This window comes from Lygodium microphyllum, chromosome 6 (assembly GCF_053477565.2).
Source record: "Lygodium microphyllum isolate KBCC chromosome 6, Lygodium_microphyllum_v1.1.10, whole genome shotgun sequence".
NCBI classification, from domain to species: domain Eukaryota; kingdom Viridiplantae; phylum Streptophyta; class Polypodiopsida; order Schizaeales; family Lygodiaceae; genus Lygodium; species Lygodium microphyllum.
Genome location: NC_141140.1, coordinates 169396866 through 169419915, shown reverse-complemented (window position 1 = coordinate 169419915; position 23050 = coordinate 169396866).

Genomic DNA, 23050 nt, shown 5'->3' with positions numbered 1-23050 from the left:
GCATGGACTACAATAACATCCATGCATGTATCAATGACTGCATATTGTTTCGAGATGAATATGAGACTATGGAGACATGTCCAAAGTGTGGTACTCACAGGTATCAACAGGACTTGCAAGGGCAAACCATCCCTCAAAAAGTTCTCAGACACTTTCCGCGCATCCCCTGCATAAACCACATGTTTGGCACGTCTGCCATGGCAAGCTTGACAATGTGGCATGTGCAGAATAGGTCCATGGATGGAGTTCAAGGAATATCAGTGGATTCACGCGCATGGAGCCACATTGACTCTACCTTCCCAAGCTTTGTGCGAGAGCTAAGGAATGTTGCTCGGTCTCGCCCTGGATGGTGTGAACCCATTCGGTCTGCGCTCGACTTCTTACAATGTGTGGCCTATAGTGCTTGTCAACTACAACATCCCTCCATGGATTTCTACGAAGAAAGGACATCTCATCCTTAGCTTGCTCATCCCGGGCCGCTACAAAGTAAAAAATATGGACGTGTATCTTCGTCCATTAGTCAATGAGCTTAAGATTTTGTGTCAGGAGGGGGTCATGATACAATATATGAGCAGGCGCGATGGTCGGCGGTCAACCAACATTCGAGCCATTATCATGTGGACGATGCATGACTTTCCGGGATTGGGAGAGTGCTCAGGTGAGCAGACCTTTATTCTCGCTGGTAATATCTATATTTTATTTCATTCAATCAAGTATTCACTAGGTCCTGGCTCACCTTACAGGTCTGCTTACCTCAGGTTATCATGCATGTCCATTGTGTAGGCCACAGTTAGACTCCCGAAGGTCACAAACCATGAAGAAGATGGTATATCAAGGACACGCTGCCTTCTTGCTGTAGGATCATGAACTGAGGGAAGGTTTTCTTGGACGACCTCCAACACGTAGGAATGCTGCATGCTGGTATGAGCTGAAAATGGTAAACCCGGAATCACATCCAAATGGAATGCGACAGTTCTCAGTTTTCTACGAGTTGCCATATTGGACCCACTTACAGGTCAACCACTTGTTGGATCCCATGCATATTTTCAAGAATGTGGGCAGCTTGCTATGGGACCACATCACAGGAAAGAGAGACACTATAGGATCACGAATGGATTTAAAGGAGGTAGGTAAGATGGAGGCGCTTTGGCCGCACTCGAGTGCTGAAGGGGGAGTGCAGCTTCCTCGTGCTCCCTGGGTTTTTTCTACCAAAGAAGAGCGCATTGTGAAGCAAGTAATCAAGTCTATCCGCACTCCAACGGGTATGATGCGTTCTCTCAAGTCCGCATTTTCTAAAGATGACCAAATGTCTGGGCTAAAATCCCATGATTGGCATAAGATATGTCAGGTTTGTGAACAGAATGGATTTTAATTAGTGTGGACATTTTGCAATTTGAAAAGTGGCCATTATTCATAATGCTTTCTCATTTGTGGCAGTTTGTCCTACCGATCGCGATCGCAGGATGCCTTACTCCAGAAATTCGCGGGGCCATTTACAAGTTGTCAACTTTGGTGCAATGGATCTCACAGAAAAAGATTAAGACGTCCTCTATTGAATCCGCAAGGCGGGGAGCAGTTGAGACGGTCTGTCTCTTTGAGAAATACCTGCCCACTAGCATGCTCACGATACAAGTTCACCTTCTTGTGCATCTTGTGGATGAAGTGGAGATTGCTGGACCTGTCCATACGCGATGGATGTTCTTCCTGGAGCGCTTCATGAAAACCCTGAAAGGATTTCTGTGACAACGAGCTCATCCAGAAGGTAGCATGGCGGAAGGTTGGTTGGTGTCAGAGGCGTTAGTGCATATCTCACAATGGCTACCAACGGTGGAACCAGACAATGAAATGCTATGGATGCTGAAGGACGATGATAGGCTGACTGGAGATGTGGTGGTTGGAAATGGGGTAGAAAAAAGAATGGATGCCTCAATGGAAGAGAAGGTGAATCACTTTTGTATGTTGCATCATGCCTCCATGGAGACGTGGCTCGCCAAGTACCAGATTGCAAGGCAAGATCATGAAGAAGCGCGAGCTGAATTCCAACGCAGTATGCGTCACCGACCCGAAGGCATGGAGGAGATGCCGTGGTTTATGTCAACACGATGGTTGCATGGAGCCTTGACCGCAGCATCCAGCGAAGGGACAGAGGTCTCAATGGAGGAGTGGGAGTTCTCGAGGGGATGTAGTCCAAAGGTAATGAGGGGTTTAGAATGTGTCGTATCTAAATTTGCTTGCTACATCTAATTTGAGTGTTTCAATGTATAGTACAAAATATATCGTGTAGCGTGGTCATGGGGACGGCATTTATGGGTGGAGTGTATTGACAAAATGCGCTCCACAATGGACTGTGGTATCATGGCAAGGTTTGAGCAAGAGAGCCGGCGACGAACAACGGATCCGAACACGGTTGTGGATGAGTTGGAGTATTTTGGGAACTTGCAAAGTATTATTATGGTGGATTACCGTAGCTTCTCCATGATACTATTCAATGTGCAGTGGTTCAAAGTGGTACTTGGAGGAGCTGGAGCAACAGTTCGACGAGGTCCATCTGTATTTCTCAAAATAGATTCCGAAAAAAAATGGAAGGATTTGTGCGACACCTTTGTGTTGCTGGCCCATTGTGAACAGGTACAAATAGTCATTTGCTTGCTAATTGAAATACGACATGGTTTATGTCACAATGGTTTGAACTCGCTTTGTAAGTGTTTGTGAACAAGTAATCTTCTATCCAAACCCCCTAACAACCTCGATGGTGGTATGTTATACCTTCAACTCCTCGAGGTGCGAGAGTATATGATCAAAGCGATGTTCCAGGCATAGATGAAGAAAATATGCAAATAGAGGGGTCGATATTACAAGGGGTGGAGGCCATCGCAAGCTTGGAGCCCGCATCGGCTAACAATAATGGAAATACAGAAGTTGTAGAATTTTTTGAGAACGAGGTAGACTCCTTCTTTTGTGGTGACATGTCTATCGACCTTCTAGTGTATGCACAGTTGTGTCAGGAGATTGACATGGGACCATAGAATACTTCATTCTTGGAGAATTGTATTACTCAATTCGTTGTTTAGATCTTCCATAAAGGTAGATAAGATATGCATTTTAAGAGGGATTTTTCAAAAATGATTTATATTACTGTGCTTTGTATAGTTTAAATTGATTATTCTAACATCATTTTTTATCTTTGTAGGTGACATTTTCAGGATGAGTCTAGGGATGAGGGATGAGGAGTTTCAGGACATGATGGCATGCATGTCTCCAGATCAGCTCGCGAGATTCAGAGAGATGGCAGACCAAGAGCTGTCTCATTCTTCGTCAGGGCGCTCTACTAGATCTGCTTCAGCGTGATCAGATGCTTCAGCTTCGAGCAGACAATCTCGACGCTCACGACTTGGGCCAGAGGGAGGGACTGCAGGGGGATCAGGGGGGTGCTGCTGTGGAGACATGGACGTGGTGTCTCCGTCTCGTCATTCAGCTAGAGTTGCATCACCTCTAGGATTTGTCACACCTGTAGGGAGGTCTACTCCAGTTACTCCGGCTTTTGTGCAGCCATCGGCAGGTGGCACGCCTTTTGGTGGCACTCCTTTTGGTGGCACCCCCTTTGGTGGCACCCCTTTGAGTGGCACTCCGGGAGAGAGTACCCCCGTCGGTACACCGGATGTACAGGGGTCTCCTGGATATGCCCAGAGGCGTGGACGGAGATGGGAGATGGCCCATCTTAAGCAGACTCCTAGGGGTTATGGATACCTAGTGGATAGTAGGTCAGGAGCCATCATCATGAATGATGAGGGGAGGAGGGTGATGGCTCGCATGAGGGAGTTGTGCCAACAAGTTTTTCGGCACAACGTCCTGGATCATTGGAGGAACATACCGGAGGGGAGCAAGGACTACATAGTAGCATCCTTGCACGAGGAGTTTCTGGTGCTAGCCGCAGTAGATAGATTCTCTACGGGCTGGATGATGGATTGCATGCGTGCATACATGTCACATAGACGATTCAACGCACGCAAGGCAATCAAGAGTGGGGCTCCAAAGCCCGAGTGGTTAGATGCAGACAACTGGCGCCGAGTGAGGGAGGAGGCTACAGATTCACCAGGACATTGGAGTCAGCACAGCGGGAGGCGGCGAGGGCACGAAACGAGGCCGGATCGATGCATCATCTTGGGAGTGGCGGCCACCACAGGACATATGTGGAGGACTTTGTAAGTTTCTCTTTTGTTTTGCTTATTTGTTTTTTTGAGATATTCTTTGTACTGACAATCATGTTTCTAACAGTTAGCATTTTGTTTTCTTTGTAGCACTCCATTACAGATCGCGATCCGCAAGGACTTGAGACTCGATATGCAGAGAGGCACGGTCTCAGGGCATTGATCGACCGATTGTATAGACGCGGCGGCCTTGTAAGTCACTCATCTTTCTTGTCCGTAGTTACCATGAGATATTTGAATGCATTATTGTATGGTGGATTGATATGTTGTTTCTTTTTCTGCAGAATCCGTTAGATGCTCCTTTGTGGCGGGACGAGCTTTCGGGGGACGAGGATTTGTAGCTCGCCCTTGGATCCTTAGAGTTCACACACCTCTAGTTTTTAGTCGCCTGATCTATGTAGACATTTTCTATGTATTAGTGATATCGTTTCATGATTGTGCCAATCGTATTTTATGCGATCATGTATTTATTTCATGTATCAGTTTTATGATTTCAGTATACATTCTTTTTGTTTGCAAGCACTTTGTATGCAACAGTACAGAAACAGGCTGCCCTGCCACAAATTTTTTTTTCTCTGTTATCGTTGCTATTTGCATCGCAAATTTACTGCTCGCATCGCTATTGGCGTCGCTATGAGCGTCGCAAATTCTCTGTTACCGTCATTATATGCGTCGCTATTTGCGTCACTATATGCGTCACATTTGCGACGCATATAGCGACGATTCTATGGCGTCGTCAATAACGACGCTTTTTATGACGACGGGGGAAAATTTTGTTTTTTGTATTTTCGTCGCTTTAAACGTCGGTATAAGGTCTATATCTTGTAGTGATTTTGCCACTTAAAACCAGCTTTTCGGGCTTACGAGAATTAAATTAAGCATGTAAATCATTGTAGAACCAACATTTTCTGATACACAGCAATTAGTCATAATGTAAACATCACACCAACAAATTTTCATCCAATAAGAACGTAATTATCATCATAAACTATAAAAAATCCTTCATTTTCATTCATAAAAATGCTCATACTCTATTTTTTTTGTAACCCAGGATGCCTTGAATGCATGCGTAACCTGCAAATGAAGCCTCCGTAGCTCTCAATCCAATGATGCACTTCATCCTTAAGCATCTCCATCAATCTTCATCACCATTTTTCTCATTCTTCCACCCAGATTCCTTCTTCAAGATGGCACACATGAATAACCCATAGGGAAGAGAGAGAGGGAGGAGAGAGAAATACTAAAATCAGATCTCTTCATCCACACAGCCATTGCTCGCACGAAGGGCAGCGAAATGATCAGCCCATAGGGAGAAATCAAGGCCCAATGTCTGTTCGATGGGTTGTATTTAACCCCACATCATGATGAGAGAGAAGAGAGGGCGCAATTTGCACCAGCGTGTGGACATCACCTTCTTCATCTTCCTCACGATTTTTTTTCATGCAATTTTGATGGGGGGGTTAAAATGTCCCAAAGGGCACCCCCCCCTTTGGTCCATGTTGTGGCCACCCTTTCAAATCTTGACCGTTTGTTGGGTCTTTTCCTCGTCCAGCATCCAATTCGAGCTCTGAAAAATCATAGGCGTCGGGATTGACATCTCGCATTGACTGGAAACTCCTGACATCCCGCACGGCAGTCGAAAAAATTATCCAAAATCCACAAGTGTCGCTTGGGCGCCTTTTAAAAGCCATCTTTCACTTGGTGCTTAAAATTGTCCCAGTTGTAACCGCCGCCTTCGATGTTAAATATTTTCCCCCCAAATTTTGGATTTTTTGGCAAATTTTAGGCACATCCCAGGCTCAAAACTCCGCTCTCATTGGCGACCACGATATAGGGTGACTCAGCCCGTCCAATCCCACAACAGATCTACACAAAATAACCAAAGGAAGCATCAAGGTGATACAAAATAGATACACATTAAGACATAGCACAATACTCACCCCACCCCTGACAAAACCAAGGCATGACATCCACAAGTAGGCCTAGCATAATCTGATAGAAGGTCCGAAGCTAGTCACTAAACTGACTGCTCCAACACGGCCAAACTAAAAAGAACTATCAAAGAGGTTGCCCTAAGTGGTGGTCTAAACTACCTACCTAACTAAGGACAACACAACCAGGAGCTACTACTAGGCGGGGACTCCTATAGCTTGATCAAGAAGTATTTTCTTTTTAACACATTTCTTCTTTTAGGTTTTTATTTTCCACATACTTATGCATGTAAAAAGGAGGGAGTTGAGCGTAGTGACCCAAGGAGAACAGGGCATCGGCCTCAGGTCATGTCTCGGTACCCAAGAACTTGCCAAGCCCTTGCAAGGTGACACTTAATCCTTTTCTGACACTCACTTTTATTTTCGCTCCAACCTTCCTTACTTTCTTCTTTTCTAGCGAGACACCACCCCTAGAAAGACAAGGCATCGCGGGTCTGACTCGTCCCCAGGAACCTACCAAGCCTCTGCAAAGCGATGAGCAACTGCTTATAAAATTTCCTTTCTTTTCTTTTCTATTTTTTTTATAGGGTTAGAACCCCTTTTTACACACCTTTGTATATATTTATTTTCTTTTGAGATATTCAGGGTTTTTATCATCATTATTTTGTCCTTCTGCAAGCTTATCTAACTGCCCCACAACTAACAAGAACTCCTAGAACAGCTACCTAACAAGCTAGCATAATAGAGTCACTAGAACTGCCTTCTAAAACAGGTCTTTCGATGCTTGGTAATCTCTTTATAGGAGGCAACAACTAATCAAACCTCCCTCAGACATACCTAACCTAAACCTGGGACTTCATGCCTTGAACGCCGGTCCCCAAAAAGAAAAGAAAAACCCCTAAAAGTACATAGACACATAAACCATAAAAACACAGTACTCGAAAAGGAGAGATATCACCTGGATAGGGCCACGAGAAGCTTCTGCACAACAAAGGCTCCTTCCAAGCTCGTCTTTGAACCTATCTAGTATAGAACTAAAACAAGAAACCATGAACTGCACCCATACTAAACAGACAGCTGGCCCTCTTGGCCTAATGAAATAAATCATTTCACTACGAAAACTGATCGGCCCTCTTGGCCTAACGAAATAAAACATTTAAAACCTCGCAAAACTGGCCCTCTTGGCCTAACGAAATCAAACAAAATAGCACCTACACATCCCTTCTCAAAATAGTAAAGATATATAATAATATGCTCCTTTCCAAGGAGGAAAAATAGGGCTTGCATCCCTAAACTAAATGCATAAGATTATGACCCATCCCTCCTGCATATATAGTGAGAGACGTACACGTAACATGTTGTCTAATCAACCTATGGGTCCAGGATAACACTGGTAGATCGGTTTCGGCTACTCTTTGCATCACCCATATCAACCATCGCATGCAATACATTGCATGCTCTGCTAACATTCCCCACAAGCAACCGGGTCCTGTCTCATTATTGATAGCAATATCCAAACTAGGACCACAGTTGAAGAAAAGGTCTTCTTCATAAGCAAGATTTGCCAGTGAATCTGCAAACTTATTCGAGTAACGTGGAATCAGCTGAAAAGACACTCTCTCAAACTCCTCAAGTAGGGTCATAGCAGTTCGATGATACATACAAAGGATGGGATTCTGCACTGTGTACGTCCCATCTAGCTGATTCAGGATCAACTGGGAATCCCCTTTTACTAACAACTGCCAAATACCACCTTGTTTGGCAATATGCAGTCCCATAATCAAGACTTTATACTCCGCCATATTGTTAGTGAATCCTACCCCGAGATAAGCAGCTAACTTCATCGTAACTCTATGTCCGGGATCTTGGATTACTACTCCAACACTCCCTTTTTTATTAGGACCCGTGGACGCTCCGTCAAAATATAATGTATATGTCCATAATGGGTTTACACAGCTTGCCATCACGAACTCCTCTATTCGTAATTATGATAGTCAAAATTCAGCATGTTTAGAGGGTGAACTGACGGCTCCATCCCACTTCTTCATTACACTCAACAGGGATACTTGTCAACATTCGCAAGCAATGATGGCAGAAAACTTTGATCTCCCACACAAAGGTTCCGTCTTCTTGCTCAATAACTTTATATCCTTTGCTCCACCAGATAAGTTTCCCCTGATGGTATCTCTGCTCCAGATATGGGTGCTCCAAATAAGGAATTAACTGTCCCATCAACCAACTTTAAACTCTTTTGCAGGTCTCAAATCAGCCCCAGCATGGACCTGCAATGCATTTCTCCCTGTTAGCAGACTTAGAAATAATAAGGTTTAATCTTATTAAGATTAACCTTATTTTTAAATTCTACTCCCTGCAAATCAGCTAGTAGAGCCGTAGACCTATTTTTCCCTATCCTAACAATCTTGTAGGGGCCATCCCATCTAGGTTCTAGCTTCCTTGGAAACAGCTCCCTATGCACATCGTAGTACAGAACTAATTGCCCTTTTTTAAATGTATACTTCTTTGCTTTAAGGTCATGCAACTGCTTCATCTGACGTTTAGCTACCTCCTAGTGTAATAAGCTTTGCAATTTCAGTTCATCCATGTGGGCTATGGTCGTGAAACGTTCAAAGAGCGAGTCCTCATCTCCCAAAGAGTGGTTAATTGCAAACCGTATGGTTGGCAACTCGATTTTGAGGGGTAACACACACTCTTACCCATAAACTAATTTAAATGGAGTATGGTCGGTAGCTCGCTTGAACGTTATATTGTACGTCCATATAGGCACATACAACTTCCTGTCCCAATCTCATTTATTCACAGAGACTATTTTAGCCAAGATACCCACAAGCTGCTTATTAGTACTTTTGACTTGCCCATTTACTTGTGGATTATAAGGGGTCGTTTTGTTATGCTTGATTTCCCAAGCTTTAGTCAAGATTTTGACCACTTTATTCAAAAAATGGGTTCCACAATCTGACACTAGTTCTTTCAGTGGATCAAAACGGTAGATAATCTGCTCTAAAAAGAAACTTGCAGTCTCTTTTGCATTGTCCTGCCTCGTCGCCTGCGCTTCTGACCATTTTGTAAAATAATTAGTTGCTACTATAATGTACCTCTTCTGAGTAGTAGACGACGGGGTAATAGGACCCACAAAATCAATGCCCCACTTCTCAAATGGAAGGATAGCCATGATAGGCGTAAGTGGACGTTTTCTATTTTCTCTGCTGTCATGTCTTTGACAGGTATCACATCTCTTAACATACTCAAAGGAATCTTGGAAGATGGACGGCCACCAATATCCAGCTCTTAAAGCATTCTGTGACGTCAACCGTCCAGCAAAGTGCCCTCCACAGGCAGAGTCATGGCACTCTTCCAAGATGAAAGGAACCTCGTCAGGCATCACACATTGGCGGTAGATATCATCAACACCCTGTCGATATAGTGTCCCTGCGATCAAGGAAAACTTCAAAGCCTGTTGTTTGACTTTTCTCTTTTCTAATTTGGATAAACCAGCTCCAATCTCTCCTGTTGATAGATAATGCGTGATAGCAGCATACCAAGATGGGATAGAAGTTGTATCAATTTTAAACATTTCTCCAATATCACTTCCTTCAACCAAAGTCTCTTTCGGCTCCCCGAAATCCACAAGGCATTCCACAATACCCTGCAACCTCGGTAGCTTACTCTTAATCTCATAATCGAACTCCTGCAAAGTGATTAACCACTTTGCCAGACGATCAGGCAGTTGTAGCTTGTTCATAAGCAATCTAAGCCCTTCCGCACTCGTATAGAAAACTAACTTTTCATAGAGGATGTAGTGCCTGAATTTTCTAGTTGCAAAGACCATCGCAAGGCACAACTTCTCCATGTAGGTGTAGTTAATTTCAGATATGCCCAATTTTCGACTAGGAAAAGCTATATGATGATACTACTTTTCCTCCTAGATTTGGGCTAAACAACATCTGATACTATGCATCGTGGCTGCTGAAAATATGTAAAATACCTCGCCTCTTTTAGGTGCTTTTAAAACTGGTGCTTTTACTAGCTCTTGTTTCACATCCTCGAAGGCTACGTTACAAGGGTCACTCCATACTTACAAATAGACAACTAAAGTATAATAAGTTCGTTAATGGCAACGTCCTTTCTGCTAAGGCATTTATAAACCTCGGATACTGCCCTACGATGAAAGAAAGCTATGTACCTCTTTCGGAGTGCGTGGTGAACTCATGGTGACTATAACCTTGATCTTTTCAGGGTCAATTTGCGATCCCTACTAAGCTGACCACATGGCCTAGCAATAGCCCATAAGGCACTCTAAAGACACACTTCCGTGGGTTAAGAGCGATACAAAATTGTCTACAGTGCTCAAAGCACTTTCTTAAGATAATCAACATCCTCTCCCTTATAGTGGCTGCCCCCAGGTCATCGATAAACACTTTCAACTCATCTGGGAAGATGTCACCAAAGGTTTTGTCTGCTGTTCATTGCCATGATCTAGGTGCATTGCACAATCCAAAGGCCATCACATGGTATGCAAAAGTACCAAAGACAGTAATGAAAGTCGTTTTAAACTTGTCCTCTTTTGCAATTGCCATCTGGTTGTACCCTACAAAGCAATCCATAAACAAATATATTTCCTTACTCGCTAATTGATCCAAAATCTGGTCATCCTCAAACAACCCATCCCTCAATTCAAAATGCATATGTCTTACTTTCTGATGCACAGGATGACTACCTTCTTTTACATGAATAGTATGAACAGCCAGGCTTGGAGGAAAGCCTCTCAGCTTCGTCATAACTCCAAGCAAAAGTGTCGTGGAATTCTTGAATCAAGGATACATAGTCCTCCCTTTCTGCTGAACTGAGCATGGAACCTAATTTAATTGGCCGCGAATCATTCGGCATGCCAAGGTCCAACTCAATCACATTCGCGTCTCTTATCCTATCTTGTGGCTCTATCGGTTCATTGAGAGTTATCTGATAAATATCCTTTGTAGTGGACCCCTCTTTAGATTCATCACTGAATGATGTCTCACTACTAGATGGATCATCTGCTCTCTCGAATTTAGTAGAGGATAAAGGAGCTCTCTCACTTTGAGGAGACTCAGGGTAAGTATCGACTATTACTCGATTAGCACCTCTACCTAGAACCACTCGACCCCAGCGGGTATATCGACTTGATAGTCTGTTCGTAAGATCCAAGGCCTACCTAGCAAGACTCGATAGCTAGGATGTCCTGCAAATCTTATCACCCTAAAGTCCAAGAAGCATTCTAAACTTGCAACTGTAACATGGACTTTAGTAATGCAACCTTCTGGTTACCTTAGAATATCATCAGCCATTCTAAGAAGGGTGGAGCTATCTTTCTGAATGCCTAGACCCAACCTCCCCATCAACTCTGAACTCATAAGGCTGACTCCATTGCCTTGTGGCAACTCTTCTATAGTGGTCTTTTCCCTTTGCAATATTTGTCTTGGTTTGGAGGTTATTACCTTGCGCTCTATGATTAACTAGACCTGACTCTTTACTCCTTTGTTGGAGGGAATTAATCTTACTCCAACAGGTAGTGGCTAAGTGGCCCGACTTTCCACAAATATCACATTTAACATTTGGACAGTTTCTAGGGAAATGTTGTCTGCCACACCACTTACAGCTGAATCTTGAGGGACCACCCTCTTCAGGGCGTCGACTCCCTATCAGATTCAGCTACTTCTTCAAGAAATTAATATCAATAGCTATTTGCCGATATTGTTCAGAAATCATGTCAGTGTAGATATAGCGATGCAGATACAGATTATGCGAGAGTTTCATGAGAGTTCATGGGCTGGTCATAGAGGTGTGTGGGCTACCTATGAGAAAATCAAAGAAAGATACTGGTGGAAAGGGATGTATAAAGATGTTTCTCATTTTGTGGAGACTTGCAGGGACTGCCAACTTTACTCTTTAGTGCAACATCGTGATGAGTTGCATCCGACTTATCCACTATGTATGCATTATAAGTGGGTGGTAGACTTGGTTACTTTGCTAGTGGGACTTTGGCAGATGAGATATCTTCTCTTGGCTAGGGAGGATCTTACAAACTATGTTGAAGGCAGATCTTTGCGGACAAAGGCCACCACTACAGTATGTAAATTCTTGTTGGAAGAAATATTTTGCAGGTATGGATGTATAGGCAAGATTACAACTAATCGTGGAGAGCTTGATGTAGATGAAGCTAGAGAATTCTTCTCACGGCTTGGGATTAAATTGACTCTTACTACTGCCTATAATCCAGAGGGAAATGGCAAGAGTGAAAGAGGACATCCGCCGATAGTTAAAGCATTGGAAAAAGCTTGTAGAGGTCGGATTGGGGATTGGCCGAGATTACTACCTTTTGTGTTGTGGGCTGATCGCTCTACACATAGTGTGACTACTGGATACATGCCTGCAGAGTTGATGTATGGGCAAAAACCTGTCATGCCTATAGAAATTTGTGCTCTCACTTGGAGTGTTCTTCCGTGGCATGAGAATTTATCAAGGGAAGAGCTTCTAGCTCTTCGGATTCGTCAACTAGAGAGAAGGACAGAACATGTGCAGCTAGCAGTTGATCGTTTGAAGGCAGTCCATCTCAGAAATAAGGACAAGTTTGATTTAAGGCATCGCTTGAGGCCTAGAGCCATAAAAGAAGGAGATTGGGTTCTAGTCTACGACAGTAGTCTAGAAAATCAGCATAGTAGCATGAGAAAAATGGTTCAAAGATGGTTTGGACCGTATGAAGTGAAACAAGTTTTTGACAATGGTACCTATGAGTTGGCTGAATTAGATGGAACAATATTGAGGGTGCCCATTGCTGGAAAACGAGTCAAGATTTTCAAGAGAAGAGAAGATGATGAATATGCACTTGAAGCGTTGACAGAAGAAGAGCAGGTAGAAGAAAGACAAGCAGAAAAAGCAGAGAACATAGATGATGAAGCTGATGGAGAAACAGGTCTACTAGAAACAGAAGATGGACTCGACCTGTTTGTGGACTTGAATGATCCTGGATAGTTGGCACATCCGGAGGATGCGCAGGTTTAGAGGGGGTGGATGTCGTACTGCTACGCATCTGAGTTGTATACACCTCCATTTCTTTTGTTGTGCATTTGTGTTATTTTCTGCGTGTGATTCATTGTTTGTGTGATGCATTTCGATAATCTGCATCCAATGTATATATTCCCTTAGTGCATGTGTATGATTTTGTTTGGATGCATGATGTGTGTGTGTTAGAAAAATATGAAAAACTGATGCCAAAGGACATTATCAAGCTGATAATTTTAATGATGAACACCGAGAAAAGTGCAGGATACCGTGGAATCAAAGGAAGCTTTATAGAAGCTGACATTTAAGCTCTGAAGACAAAGGTGTAAATTCAGAAATATCATGTGCAATGGGAAAAGCTCAAGGAGTGCTGGACATGTTTCCTTGTCGAGATGTAGTCTCTTGGAAGCACTTATGGCTGGGTATGCACAGCATGGACCAGGTGAAGAAGTGCTAAAGTTATTTGATAAGATGCAATCTGAGGGTCACTCTCCCAATGCAGTCTCATTTATCTGCCCCTTGAAAGCATGTGCTGACATAGGAGCACTTTCTAAGAGTCAACAAGTTCATGAAGCAATTGTCAGACTAGGTTGGTTGCAAAGTGATATTCTGCTTGGGACTGCTGTGGTGGATATGTATGCCAAGTGTGGTGCATTTGGCAAAGCACAGGGAGTGTTGGATGAGCTTCTTGTCCGGAATGCAATAACTTGGAATGCCCTTATCACAGGTTATGCTTTACATGGGCAGATTGGAAATGTGTTGGACTGTTTTGAGCAGATGCAAGAAGAGGGTGTGTCCCCAGACCCAAGTTCTTTTGTCTGCATGCTGAATGCGTACAATCACTCATGCCTACTATTAGAGGGAAGAAGCTTTTGCTGGGGGCCGTCACTTTATATGATAATGGGACCAAAGTATGATAATGGGACTAAAAGTTTGGCGGACTTGGCTTGTGGAGAAAACGGGGGGGGAAAGTGTCCAGAAAAGTGGAGTCTGCTGCTTTATTTAAAAAAGAGTTTTTTTTTCGTGGAATGGCAACCTGAAGACGGCTATTCCGGTTCCTTTGTGGGAGAGGCAGACATGGCGGGGATTCCTTGGCTTTCTTCACCGTCTTAGAGAGGGACAAGGTGATAGAATAGCAAAAGATATTCTTAGATTTGTCCAAGAATATCAAGCTGTTGCAACAAAAACCGATTCAAGAAGCTAAAAACTGGGGGGGGAAAAGCAAGAAAGGCAGTGCAGTAATGTCCGCACCCTGCTATAGTTTCCATCGGTAGGGAGAATTCGCATAGCTCGGACAATCTCTCTCAGATTTTTTTTCAAGCTATTCCTAGGCCCTGTCCAGCTTGTAGAAGAAAATTCGTGCAATAGAATGCCTTCGCGAAGCACTCATAAGCGACTGACATCTTTGTCCATGCCCGAAACCATTGCGAAAAAGGGGAATACTGTACAGGACGGGATCAAGCTAGAGTAAAAAATCAATTGGGAGTGCGCTGCAGAGAATCGATCGACACACAGGAAGACAGAGGTTAAAGGGCAGATTAAGCTTAGATTTAAAACTGCTGCTAGAAAGGATGTGGTTTGCATTCGTTCATTTCAGTTAACTCAAAAAGGGAAGTGAGGAAGTGTGGGCCGACTCTGTTGGGACACGAGAGGGAAGGATCATGAAGGCGCAAGACTCTGAGAGTGTTCTGAAGGATCGATTTGGGGGAAAAATTTCACCTTTGCCTTAACTGGGAACCTCTTGATCCTGAATCGAGGGATATCGACAGATCTTCCTTGATCATGGCACCAAAACAAACAATCAACAGACTTATCTAATTATTTGACGAGCCAATTGGATTCTATGAAAGCGATGTGAACAGCGACCAACTGTGCCCCGATCCTGCCTTCGATCTTATTGAAGCTCATTGTGAAGAGCTAGCTGAAGCCATTGCCAATCCTTCTCTTTGGAAATCATCACCTCAGATTAGCTGTGGAATTCTGCATGATTAGCACGAGTGTGAGCTTGCGAAAATCAGTGGCATCTCGACATAACTGAACAAGGAGGTCTCTCTCTCAAGCTGCTTTTGGGGAAAGCATGATCCCACTCAATACAAACGACAGGGAAATGTTGTTGGGACACAATACAGATCGGGCATCTATTACCACAGACCTGAGCAAGAGCAGATAGCTAAAGCATCTCTGCAAGCTGATGAGGTGCCTGAAACTGTTACCAGTGACATTGTATTTGTCCTCCAACTCAAAGAGCATCCAAAATTCAAGAGAAAGGGCGAAGATCTTTTTGTTGAGCACACTTTGAACTTAACAGAGGCTCTTTGTGGCTTCCAATTTGTTTTGAGTCATCTTGACTCTCGACAACTGCTTATTAAGTCATTCCCTGGGAAGATTGTAAAACCAGCTCAATTTAAGGCTATCAATGATGAAAGGATCAGAGACCTTTCATGAAGGGAAAGCTTTACATTCATTTCTCTGTAGATTTTCCTGAATTTGGTTCTCTTACCCCAGAACAGTGCCGTGCATTGGAGGGAATCTTACCTTCTAGGCCTGAGCCTGAAATGACAGAGTTGGAACTTGATGAGTGTGAAGAAACAATTTTGCAAGATGTCAACATCGAGGAGGAGATGAGGAGGAAATAGTAGGCTGCCCACAAAACTTCATTATATTGGCATTGACAGGATTTCTGAAAATTTGTTCATAGGGATTACTGCCCAGTAGAATTCTTCCAGCAGAACTCTTCAAGTCTCCTCAAGCCTACGTACCAAAGTCATAACTGTCTTCAAAAACTTGAATGTGAACAGTTTATGAGAAACTTCAATTTATTCTGAATATGAACTTCTTGTAACTCTTTTGACAAGGAATATAGTGAACTTTGGCATCAAATATTTGAGTTTTTCTTGTTAGCCTCATTTCTTGCTGTATCTTGAACCCCGTGTTCTGCAGCCCTTGCGTGAACTCTACGACAGCGGCCTCCTTCTCTCACAGCATCGACAGCAGCTCTCTTTCTCTCTCCACGCAGCCTCTGCAACCTTTTTCCCCTTCTCCAAGGCTAAGGGGGGGGTTTTATAGCCTAAGGGGTGGGGAGAGAAGCTCCCCCATGTGGGCAATTGCATGGCTTTCCCTCCCCCCCTCATGCAGCCCACATCTCCACCTAGCCCATCCCTCCTCACACTCCCTCTCCTCCAGCCATGCATCGGCTGGGGGAAAGGGATAAACATAAAAAAATTTTGCATTAATATTATTCATTTTGCCCCTCCCAAGAGGGTGTTTCCCTGCGGTTATGCGGATTTGAACCCCCGGACTCGATTTGCCAATGTGGAGGTCCCCTTTTCATGCGTGCGGGTTACGAATTAAACTGCCGACAATTTCTGTACAAAAGATAACCTTGCAGAGGGTCTACGCGGTGTGCAGGAAGTCAAGTTGGGTAATATTTTTGAGTGGGAATATTACACAAACCACCACATCTTTGATCAGTCTATCATCATCCTTCAATGACCGTAGCATACTCTAAGATATGCACTAACACCTTGGATACCAACCAACCTTCAGCCATGCTACCTTCTAGCCAAGCTCATTGTTGCATAAAACCTTTCAGGGTTTTCATGAAGTGCCCTAAGAAGAATATCCATCACATATGGATAGGTCTCATAATCTCCACTTCATCTACAAGATGCACCAGGAGGTGAGTTTGTATCGTGAGCATGCTAGTGCACATGTACTTCTCAAAGAGATAGACCATCTCCACTACTCCCTGGCTTGCTGATTCAATAGAGGATGTCCATCTCCTTCCATGAGATCCATTGCACTAAATTTGACAACCTATAAATTGCCCTGCATATTTCTATAGTGAGGCATCATGCGATTACGATCGATAGTACCAACTGCCACAAATGAAGAAGCATTACGAACAGTGACTACACTCCAAATAGAAAATTATGCAAGCCACTTACAATCCATTCGTAGTAAAAACCTGATATATCTTATGCCAATCATGGGATTTTAGCCATGAAAATTGGTCGTCTTTAGAAAACACGCATCTGAGAGAATGCATCATACCTGTGGGGATAGACTTGATAATTTCCTTCACAAAGCACTCTTCTTCAATGGATAAAACCCAAGGAGTGCGAGGTAGTTGCAAGTGACCATCACACTTGAATGCAGCCAAAGCGTCTTCATCTTACTTACCTCCTTCAAATCCATCCGCGCCCTTGCAGTCTCTCTTTCTTGTGATGTGGTCCCATAATAAGCTGTCCACATTCTTGAAAATATGCATGGGATCTAGCAAGTGGTTTACTTATAAGTGGGTCCAATACCAAAACTTTTAGAAAATTGAGAACCGTTACATTCCATTTGGATGCGACCCCATGTGGACCATTTTCAGGTCGTACCAGCTTATGGCGTTCATTTGTGCTGGAGGTCATCCAAGAAAACCTTCCCTCAGTTCATGACCCTCCGACAAGAAAGCAATGTGTCCTTGATATAACATCTTCTTCATGGCTCATGACCTTCAAGATTCTAACTTTGGCCCACACAATGGACATGCACGATAACCTTAGGTAGCCAGACCTATCCCAACATCTATATCTTGTGAATACAAACTTGAATGAGCTATGATAGATATTATAAATGAGAATGGAAGTCTACTTACCTGAGAACTCCCTGAATCTTGGAAAGTCATGCATGGTCCACATGAGAATGGCTCATATATTGGCGGCGTATATTGGCAGGCCGTCGACTATCACCCTTCCTTATATCTTCCATGGAAACCCCCTCCTCCCACAAGATCTTAAGCTCATTGACTAATGGACGAAGATAGACATCCATATCTTATGTGCGTGACTCGTAGGGAATAAGCTTGGACTGCATAGAACAATAAGAAGTAAAAATCTATTTGCCTCTTTCCCCCATTCTCTCTCTCCTGCTCTCTTTTCTCAAACTGTCTATCTCTTTCCCATAATCTCCCCTCCCTCTCTCCATCTCCCCTACACACATAGCCTCCTTATCCCTTCCCCCTCGCCTCCCCTCCTCTGTCTTTCTCTCTCTCTTTGTCTATGCTAAACACATGAACAACCAAAGCAAGGCTGAGCTCATTAATTTGCAAAACTTCCCTCGTGCTTCATTTGATGGTGCATAGCTTCAATGAAAAATGAGGCATGACCCCCAATCCAAGTACAATGTGTTGCACCTCACTTACATTCCTTGGAGCACGCTCGTTGATTTTATGAATGTAGAGAATAGAATACCTGGTGCGCAAATTAGATGTTATATGCGTGAGTAGTGAACTCCGGAAGGTCCCCAAGAACAAAGAACTCTACAAAAGCTCATAAAGCAAGAAGAAAGATTTGTACGACATGAGTCAAAAAGACAAATTGGGTACAATCTCTCCCCATGCCTTGTGTGAGTGCTTCACAAGGCATGTACTTATAAATTTATGAATCCCCAATCTCCCCTCATGCCTTGTGTGTACCAATGTATCTAGTGTCTAAGAATGCAGCTTTTATGCAATAATGAGTTAGAATAGTAGATAAATTCAATTCTTTTACCAACTTTGCAGAAATAAAATCATTTGTGCTCCCATTATCACGTAAAACAATCTTTTCATGACCATGCACAAGACATTTCATCGTTAATAACGAATGAGGATTTGGCATACTTGGTAAAGTATCTGAAGCATCACTCATATCATCATCATCTTCTGCAAAGTCTGGCATATCTTGATGGTCTTCATTTTTCATCCCTCCAAGTAGTTGATTTGAACAGTTGGCTTCTTGGATTGACAATTTACTGCTAAGTGTCCAGGTTGTTGGCACTTGTAGCAAACTATAGGCTTTGCTTTGGAAACATTATTGGTAATGGCTGGAAATTTGGGTATGTTGGGATTTGGCTGAAGAGAAGGCTTATGGTTTGAATTTGTGTTTGATGGAAAAGAAGAAGGTCGTGTCCAGGATTTACGAAAAGAAGAAGGAACAAAGCAATTTTGATTTAATCTTTGAAAGTTAGAATTGAATTGCTTTGTACAAAAGTTACCGTTAGTTGGAAATTCTTGAGGTCGCTTTTCTCATCATCAAATTTTTTCTTCAGCATCATGCACTAAAGAAACCACATCCTCCAAAGTCTTTGGCTTGAACATACTCACTTCCACATAGAAGTGACCAAGCAAGCCGGACATATACTTGCACTTCTAGATCAAACATTTAAAGTTGCAGTAAGGCGCTCCAGAAACACTCAGTGTATTGCGGAATGGACTCACGATCTCTTTATTGCAAAAGATCCCATTGTTTGATTACTTTTTCATGGAGTTGAGGTGGAAGAAAATTCTGTAAATTTTATTTTGACAGGCCTCCCAAGTAGAGGGACAATCAACACTCTTGCAGACAAGAGTCCACCATAATGATGCTCTATCTACTAGATGGTTAGTAACGTATTTAAGTTTATCTTTTTTAGCATACTGCTCTTAAAAACTGGCTAATAAAAGCAAGAACGATTTTTCTATCACGTTGCCAATTAAAAGTACAGAATTTGAAATTTCTTTTACTTATCTTGGCTTATTTCCTGAGAGACTGTGCTTTGAGTATCGCAACAATGGTACATCGTATTACATCTTCAGGTTGTGCTCCATCTTGATCGACACTTGATCGTTGAAGTGTAGCCAGTTGTGCTTGCAAATTTTGATGTGCTCTTCGCTTTTCTTGAAGATGCATCATGATTAGGTTCAATTTCTTCTCCATAGACGGCTCCGAAAAATTACCTTCGGCCATAAAATCTTCCATGTTTTGATCAGACATCCTGCAAAATCTCAAACAACCTTATACACTCAAAATCTAATTAGAGGGATGAGCGTAGCTCAAATTTGGGATTACAAGGCTAGCTTTCTTTTTTAGAATATGGCTTTTTTTGTGATCTTGCTTCTTTCATGGGTAAAATAATTGATGACAGTCTTCTCCCAAGCAAATACGTCTTCTGTATAGCCTGAGTGTGACACTTTGTTTGCTCGAAATCGACTCTGTCAAGGTGCAGATGTGAACAAGGGCTTGTTGAAGTTTTTAGGATTGATTCCGAAAGAACTCACTCTGAACACCCACTAAGAAGGAGATTCAAGAGTGAAATATTTAAGCTTTAATAAAGCTTAATAGCTTTAAGCATTAGGAAACAATAACTTTAAGAAATTGTTTTTCGGCAGACAAGAGGACATCGTCTTCAGATTCAGCATCGTTTAGTCTATGTTGTCGGTGTTAATGATTGAATTTTGGATCTTAAACTTTATAAGCTTAAAGCTTAATCTTTGAGAATTGATATAAGACGTACGATTGGACAACACAACAAGGGATTCTTCACCGCTAGGAACATGCTCGTATTGATGGTTCATCATGAGACTTCTTATAGAGCCATTTCGTTCCAGGAGCTTTGCGTTCGCGCAAGATGGTAAGCGATTAGAAGCCCTTGATCTTAGCTTTGCTCTGATACCACTTGTGCATAAATCAGATATTGCATGCGCACATAGTGAACTGTGGAAGATCCACAAGAACAAAGAACTCTACAAAAGCTCATAAAGTAAGAAGAAAAATTTGCACAACATGAGACAAAAAGACAAATTGGGTACAATCTCCCCCCATGCCTTGCTTACGTACTTTAGAAGACATGCATTTATAAATTTATTAGTCTCCAAGATCAAAAGTAGCCCAATTTACAATTACCATGCTTTAGAAGGCATGTATTTATAAATTTATTAGCTCCAAGCTCAAAAGTAGCCCAATTTACAATTGCCAAGCTTTGGCTTTTGTGTTTGCTTTTGTCAAAATAAAGAATAAAGTGATTGGGCATCCAAAAAATTGAGATGTGCCCAAATAAAATGGCTATTAGCCCAATGTGGAGCGAGCAGTGAGGGGTATGTACTTAGGTGGCAGGTGTGCATCCATTGGGCCTCTTCAACAAAATGATTTTTGAACTTAACCAAATATCTAGAGTATCTACGGCCAATTATAGTGGTCATATAGTCAGTATCTAGAATAGTTTTAGGTTCAAGGATTTCAATTTCTTCTTCTAACAAAGGAGGGTTTTCATAGACAAGATGGACCTGTAATTGGCCTCTAAAAGGTCATAGTAAACTGATATGAAAAGTATTATGAGATTTCCAATGTTGGAGTATTTCTAATTTAAATGCATTGTCATTGATCTTGTGAATTATTTTGAAAGGTCCATAAAATCTAGGTGCTAAGTTAACAACACGGTATTTCTCAACACTTTGCAATCTTCTCTTTTCAATACATAACTAAACATAATCATTGACTTTGAAACTCATGGATTTTATTTTCTTATTAGCTTGTTTAGTATATGATTACTGGGATTTCGCAATCATATCTTTAGCTTGAGCAAAAATAGTAGCATGCGTATTGGCAATATCATCATCAACATCTTTAACTTTGTTCGACAAGGATGTAACAGGTGTAAGCAATCTATGTCCATAAATGATTTTAAAATATAATTTATGTGTAGCTGTGTGTGGTGTATTATTGTATGCAAATTGAAGTGGATGCAAGTGTATATCCCATGTTTGTGGTTTTGAAATTGTGTATGCACATAGGAGATCTAGAATTGTACAGTTAGTAGCTTCTCTTTGCCCATTGGTTTCAGGATGAAATGTAAAATATTACACGGCGTAGTGAATAGAATTTGAGAAAGAGATAGAGAGTACAGAACAGATAAGAGCAGAATCAGTAAATTCTTTAACTTCAAACAACTGATACAAAGATGGCTCTGTCCACCCGTGCGCTTCCACTGTGTGAAGCTTAGATGGCGATCTAGACAAAAGATAGGTGAAGAGCTTAAGGCTAGCTGGAACAACAACTCTCACTGGGTGAAAGATGAGTGAGTGATGGCTGCGAAGGGATTTAGCTTTTATAGCGTGCGAAGGTCGTTAGGTCGGCCTGCTGACACCTACCATATGAGCCTCCACTAGTCGGCCCCTTTTAACTCCCTTATCCCGCAACTTGATGCAGTGCGCCTCGAGTTGCTACCAGCTTAACCACTCCGTCTAACCCAAAGATTAGACCCACAATGGTCACCTTTTTTCCATCCAGTCACATAGGCCTCATCTGATATACAAGTCAAGACTCAACCAATGTCCGGGCTCACATTTGGCTTCTCCTCATAATGGGGGCCTTACAACTTTCAGCACCATGGATCATTGGTAACACCTAATGAGGGTGGGGCATTGATCATATCTAACAGAAATGCATATGAGAAATCAATCTTAGTACCTAGATTAGCAAACAAAGTAGTCCAAATTTTGTTACAGAATCTAGAATCACAATAAAAAATAATAACTTTTGGCAAACCATGGTTAGTGAAAACGGTCTTCAAAACAACTGTACATCTTGAGATGCAGTTAAAGTTTTCTTGCATGGTAGGAAATATGCTTGTGTGATAAATTGATCTACTATAGTCCAAATCATATCATGACTAGCTTGTGTGTTAGGAAAACCTGTTATAAAATCCATTGAAATATGTTCCCATGGATGTTCAGGAATTAATAAAGGAATTACCAAACCATATTGCTTACCATGGTGTCGCTTGACTCTTTGACAAATTAAACACTCAGAAACAAAGTTAGAAACATCAGATTCCATTTGTGGCTTGTAAAAATATTCAACGAATGTTCTTAAAGTAGAAATAATAGCTCTATGACTTTAACATGGAGGAAAATGAATTTTGTGCAACACAAATAATCTAAATGGTACGGTGATACACAATCTTTTCTCATAAAACATAAATCCATCAGAATAAGACAAAGAATCAATTGGAATCCAGTTATTAGTAACTAATTTATTCCAATTAGCTTGAAAATTGGGGTCATGGTCA